Source organism: Micromys minutus, assembly GCF_963924665.1.
Source record: "Micromys minutus genome assembly, chromosome: 7".
NCBI classification, from domain to species: Eukaryota; Metazoa; Chordata; class Mammalia; order Rodentia; family Muridae; genus Micromys; species Micromys minutus.
In genome coordinates, this window is record NC_137976.1 from 53,836,983 (window position 1) to 53,844,051 (window position 7,069).

Sequence of the window (7,069 nt, forward strand, 5' to 3'; positions counted from 1 at the left end):
AGAACTCATATGACAACACATTTCTTTCTTTTATCTAAGAAATGCAGAGAAAGACTTGGAAATGGGGTATCACAATCTTCATCCAGTACATGACCTGCAAACCTAAAACCTTCATTAGGTCTTACCTTTCACAGTCTGTACCATCTCCCAGCTGCAATACTTGTAGGACCAAGTCTTCAACACACAGTATTTCACAGGATACTAGCCACACATTTGAACCTTAGCTCTCCATCTTATTATATAGTAATTTGTCCCATCTTCAACCCACTCTCTTTCCCAGAAAATGTCATTATACATTCTAGGATGAAAGAGGAGACTGTTTCAGCTGACACATTATTAGGTTCTGCCAAAGCACACCAATGAATTGTATAGGCTTCCAGGTTACTTCCCTTAATATTGTCTCACCCAGTTTCCATGGCAAGAAAGGAACTGTGCACAGAGATTATATTGTCCAATTTTCTTTAAAGCATAGAAGCACTTATAGTCATTTTAAGTGTTAAGTAGTAATTTTCATTTCTTTATTATAATCCAATAATTACTTGTAGAAGCAGAAAGTACAGAGTTTTCCCTTTAGCCATATTTCATCAGTTTGTTCTGCCAAGGAAAGAGTTAATGTTCCCATGAACATATTTTTTATGGTCATGTATACATAGAAATAATATTAACCAGACTTTGAGATAATCAAACCTCATATCTTATTTTACACTCAAACTAAGGGCTGTAACACACCTACATTTGTGAGAGCTACTGAAAGAGAGGGCAGACAAGTGTTTTCTGATTATCACACTTTTCCACATTTGCAATGTGTCATTTAAGTATATAGAGTGAAAAGTGAGGAAGTGACAACCTGAATAAGCTCTGGCCAAGAAATGTATGAATATTCTGTGTTTGACAATTGTGACCTAGAATTCTTGTTGATTAACAAGTTAATCAAAATGCTGAGTTCCCTTTTTTTCTATTACATTGCCTGCTTTCAGCCAGCCTCAGTACTAATTCAGATACTGCCTGCCATTTCAACATACAAAGGTAATAAGAATATAGAAATTTCCAGAACCCTGAGTGGTGTATTCTCATCTTTATAGTGTTGAGATTCTCTTCTCAATCTCGGGAGCAACCTGTCACTAGAAAGCCAAATGTTCTGTTGAAAAGCCAGGAATATCAGACTAAATGTGAGTAGCAAAAATTGTCCTCTAAAAATAAAGGAGGATTGAAGGGTGACCCCATATGTGCTTGGGTGGATGTGATAAAATGCAATTTTTCAGCTTTCAGTAGGAGAGAGAATGATGATACAGGGCTAGGTCGGGAGTTTAGACTGAATGAGTATTTTTAAATATTAATTTAGCTAGGGAGGATGGCTCCAGGTTGGGAGGGGCAGCCTAGGGAGAGAACTTTGTTGGGGTGAGGATGAATACTGACACTATATGAAGCTGTTGGGTTTGGTGGGGGAGGCAAGGTTGTAGATATAGGACCTATAAGGCAGAGGGAGTACCTGATTATTATGAGCCAAGTGCACTGAACCTGGAAAGATCAGAAAGGGAAGTTTGGGAAATTACATGAAATAGAGTTCTTATATGAAGCCTGGGCAGCAGAGCTACCCTTAGGATGAGGAAAGAGCCATGCCGGGCTTCCTTGAAGTTCAAGTGAGAAAGAATAGAAAGAACACTATTGCCTCTCTTTCCAACAGTCAAATAGTCTTTTAAGTAAATACTCATGTTCCCAGAAGAATTTTGTGCAACTCAAAATATCCTGTGGGAATGACTCAGTGGTTAAAGTGCTTGTTGAATAAGCCTAAGAACTGGAATTTAGATTCCCCTAAAACTGGGGAAATGCTGTGGTGTTGGGTGATGATGGCCTATATATAATCCCAGATTCAGGAAGTGAAGACACAGCAACTTTAAGAGCAAGCTGGCTAGGAATACCAGTCAGGCCCAGGACCTCTGGGTTTGACTGAGAGATAATGTCTCTTTGAAAAAGACTGGTTCCTAATATCAACTGAGTTCTTACCATGAATGTGCATTCACATGTACTTATGGACCAGATACACAAACACATGAAACTGGATAAAAATATTAAAGTAAGGAAAGTAAGAATGAGACCCATAAGTGAATCACTAAATGTGATTTGTTTGTTTTTGTCTTGTTTTGTTTTTTTGCTTGCCCACGGTATCTTTGACTACTATTCTGTGGAAGACACAAATGGACAAGGAATTACTCTACAGCTTTCCTCTGCTTTGCGACCTCTATGTTGAATATGTTTGGATTCTTCCTCTGGCATCTCATTCCAAAGAGCCAGTAAAGAGTTTTGGGTTAGAGTAGTTTTGGGGGTTAAAAAGGCAGCTCTAGTGGGCACTTCCAGTTCACTACTTTTCTTTAGCCAACTTAATTGGCATAATATTCTTAACTGGTCCTTCCTCCCAAGTATTTCACAACCCCCGAAGCTTAGCTTACATATATAGTTTGCTGCACAATAAACTGAAACTACAGAGCCAGTTGCATGGATTACAAATGATAGTTTAACGTACTTCAGTCAGCTTAGGAGCAGTAAATCATCACATTTATCAACTATAGGCCATGAGAGTTAAATACTGCTTCATTTCCTTGGACCCTGAACTTATGCTGATCTTCAGCAATTCTCCAACTAAGCTATGCCAAGCCTTCAGCCAGTGATTGCATAAGCTTTGATTTTTCATTGCTAAGCTCTCCTCCATCCTAATTTCAGCTCCCACTGTATTAAACCTATTGCCTCCTTCGTTTTGAGTCTGTCAGCATCTTAGTGCATAGCATCAAATGCTGAGTTCTGTCCATTTTTTAATAAAATTGTGTTTTCTTACATTATCTTCTCTCAGATGGCCAATGTGCATTTATACTCAAAATCACTACTGGTGATAGATAGATAGATAAATAGATAGATAGATAAATAGATAGATAGATAGATAGATAGATAATAGATAGATAGTTATTTGATAGTTCCATCTATGATAATTTGCCTGTCTACATAGCTTTAACTACATAGTCACAAAAGAAGTATAGACTCAGACTTCCTAACAATGTTGTAGAACAACCTGCATTCGCCATTACAGCTTACCAGCATGCAGTGCAATGAGTAGGAACAACAGAAGTAGCAGGAAAGGCCATGGGTCTATCACACTGTCTTTATAGTAGAAACTCCATATCTCTTTGCAATTTTTCTTCTTTGGATGAACACAACTGGAAGCCTTCTGTTGGGAGCTACCCAGGGATCCCCATTTCAATACACATGCCTGTGTACAGCCTCTGAATCTGAACTGAGAAATGCAATACAGGCACTTTCAATTGCTCTCAACCACATCAGACTCTAACATCTCTTTGATTGCAAACTTCTAGGTGACCAGAAGTCTCCAACAAAGCACAACTTCCACCTCACAACCAATAGGGTTCATTACACGGCAGGGCGAACAAGACCTTTCAGCCATCTCCTTGTTATCTGGCTGAGATTTTAACCTTCTTTTCAATCTTCTGTATTTCTCTCATTCTAAAGTAGAGGAGAGTAGATGGAGAATACTTTAGGGCGTTTGAAAGAGGAGCTGCAGAGAGACCCTGGGGTGCTAGCCCTTGACAGCTTTATTTCAGAGAATCATTGGAAAGGCAAGTAGAAAAGGATGCTATTGTTGCCATTTCAAAACAACATACAGCATCACCTTCTGCTTTGACCTCTTCACCCTTCCCTTTCAAAAAATTATGCTTTGATTTTTGAAGCTCCCTTGTCCTAGTCAAAGAACAAAGAATCTCCCCCTCCCAGATTTAACATACAAATCACTTTAGTCATTTTCCTGTTATGAAGTGTGGGTGAATTTTCATAAAGGGAAATACTCAGGACCTTCACAGATAATTCAAATAGAGTTGAACTTTAGAACTCCAAGATGAAGAGTGGAATTCTTATGTATTCAGGAAGAAACATAACCTGAGCAATCAAACACCAGTCTTTCTATATGCACAATAAAGTCAAATTTTAAAGTGTGAAATCATACCTCCACATAACATGGCAGGATATTGTCGTTTGTTTCTTTATTGTGTTCTATTTTAACACTCATATAGCTATGCAAATGACATTAAATAGCTCAGTTAAGCCATAACTTTGTTTTTCAAAGAAAAACACACACAAAAAAATGCTACTTGCTTAAATCTAAAACCAAGAAAATTCAAAGAGAAAAGCATAAAAGGAAAATTGAAAATGTTGATTCAACTACTTTAAAACTAAAATACTTAAGGTTTTCACTAAGAAAAGGTTATTTAATATTACAAGTAGGTAATAATGGGGAAAACAGAGGATGCTCTCTGTATAAGATAAAATAGCAATAACAACAAACTGTTATGTCTATTGACTTCTGCATTGTCTTCGTGATGACTAATCTTAATTGTCAACTTTGCCTACATTTAAAACCAACTAAAAACCAAGCACCTTGGTATTCCCTGTGAGGGATTTTCTTAAGTGGATCATTTGAAGTTGGAAGACTCATGCTCACTGACCACAACATCTGGGAGCAGGTCACATAGGAAGATATGGAGGGATGAAACTTCAGCTTTTTCCTTTCTTGCTCTCACTCTTGGTTGCACATTTATTTATCCTGTTGCTGAGTCATCCTTTCACTGATATTATAATTCACTTCTTTGAGATTTCAGTATACACAAAACTCAATGTACAAGAATGCTCTAGGATACATTGAGGACTCTTTTACCAAATTTAGTGAATGGATATGTCTATATCATTTATTGAGCCAAACTTACCCTAACCTTTCAAAATGTTTTCTAATCTTTAAATATTTTCATCTGGCCTTAATTTTTTATTTTGCAATTTTTTAAATTGGATTAGAATCTCCTAACATTAGGAATTTTAACTTGCTCATTTTTGAAACCACCCTCTATAGACTTGATGAATAGAACTCTTTGGTGTATATATTTGTTTGATTTTTATTAATTATATTAATATATGAGTTATATAATAAAATGTTTCCTTTATAGACTTGATAAATAGAACTCTCTGGCGTATATATTTGTTATTAATTATATTAATATATGAATTATATAATAGAATGTTTCATCTATAGACTTGATAGATAAAACTCTTTGATATATGTTTGTTTGATGTTTCTCTGTTAACTATATAACAGAATGGGTAGCTGTTTTTTATCTAGTAGAACACTTATATAATGTAATAAAGTGTCTAAAAATAACACTCAAAAATCACTTTTAAATCCTTGAAAATATTATAGATATTTTCAGGACCTATTTTTATTACACTGGTCCTTTTAAAGCCTTTCATAACACAGCTACAGTGGTTTAGTTTGGGCCCATGAAAGCCCTGCTGTTTATGATTCATATGAAAATGCTTTATAGATACTTAAGTGTCATGAAAATATAAAATATTTGCATTATTTACTTTGTTATGAATATTTGTCCTGTCCAACTTTTTATTAACTTAAAAAAAGAAATGAAAGCAAAATTGTATACTTAGCAGATGACAGATTAGAGGATTATCTAGTAAGAAGAAAAAAAGATCTCAGAAAGTTCATAGAAATTCTTACAGATTGCAATAATGAGTGGACTTCTAAAATGATGTCTAATATGAACAGATGTATAGGAACACTTTTCTGTTAAATCATCTCAGGATAGACCTGTGACCTTTGTTTATATAAATCACTGTCAGGTCTGGGGATTAAGATTAATTCCGACCCCTGTGTGGCCAGAGGGGAACCGGGATCTGCAGCTGAGTGGAGCCAGCAGGGTCGGGAGTTGTCAGAACTTGTGGGGTGATCTGACTCTGGCCTTCTCCAGAATGTCTATATTTCATTTTTGGACATCGCCTACTACCTGAGGGCAGTGATAGGCTGAAGCAGCGGTCAGAAGTGGTGGCCACGGCATGGACTAACCCCTGTCCAGCTGGTGGAGTGCTGTGCTCCATTGTTTTGGTAGAGGAATTTTGTCCTGTCTCTTGCTTGCAGAGCCTCAACTGAAGTTTCCCACAAAGCATACTAATATTTTACTGGCATCTTCAATCTGGTATATTGTATTCTTTTGCCTATGTGACCAGGTGTCCCAAGGCTATTCATGTCAACCTATTCAGCTCCTGGCTGCGCTGATGAAGGAAGTGACCAGAACTTGGAAAATCATAGGTAGAGTCACGCATGCTAACAGCAATTACAGAAATGGCTGGATAGACATGATAGCTGTTGGGTGGGCCCGGGGTGCAGGTAGTGCTATCATCACAGCTTGTGAACAATTGTTAAAAGGAGACTGGAAACCAGAAGGTGATGGATGGCTGAAGATGTCCTTCCTATGCAAGGTAACTCTGCTGGGCTCGATTATGTTCACTTTCCAGCACACCAGGCATCTGGCAGTATTGAAACACGATCTCATGTTCCTTTATACCATCTTCCTCGTGACCATAAAGGTAACCATGATGATGGCAAAGGATGCTGCCGTGACTCTCATGCCCTTTGAGGACACCTTGACTCGGGCGCTGCTTGGCCGGCCCTAGCAGCTGCAGCAGCAGCAGCAGTAAATAGAAGGCTGAAGTCAAACCATATTCCAATGGTTCTGCCTCTAAAGCATCTAAGCCGGCACAGAGCCTCAAGTACTGCTAAGAGACATGCCAAGAGAGAAGACTGAGGATTGTCCCTGAGCTTCAAAGGCAAAAAGAAAGAATTATTTATTTTTCCGAGTGTGAAGTGGTCGTAGTTCTATGTAAATGATGTGAAATAACACTCATCTCTAGGGATGGAGGAGACAAAAGAGAAATGCTTTGTTTCAGGGACACTGCTCACTCTGAGGGTCTTGGGGTGACGAGCATATCATGTGAATTTACTTTTCTGGTGTAAAAGATTCTCATAATTATTTGAGTAGTTTTATATTGATAAAAGAATAGTTTTTTAAATGTTAGAAAAAGTTCACTCATTACTGCAAAAATTCCAAGAATTTAACACAAAAAATTCAGTATTTTTTTTACTGATTTTCTACATCAATTTATAATCATTATTTACTTTGAATGATTATAGTTGTGTTTTAATTCTGCAGAATTAAACTTTTACTTCATA

The 7,069-nt window shown here is 37.2% G+C and overlaps 1 pseudogene across 1 annotated transcript; it reads left to right on the forward strand.

Annotated features, from left to right (window-relative positions):
* Nucleotides 1-1,616: 1,616 nt before the first annotated feature.
* LOC308422870 (trimeric intracellular cation channel type B-like) lies at nucleotides 1,617-6,619 on the forward strand (annotated as a pseudogene). The gene is made up of 2 exons: nucleotides 1,617-1,640; nucleotides 5,644-6,619. The product of its transcript is annotated as a trimeric intracellular cation channel type B-like (transcript).
* The last annotated feature ends 450 nt before the right edge of the window (nucleotides 6,620-7,069 follow it).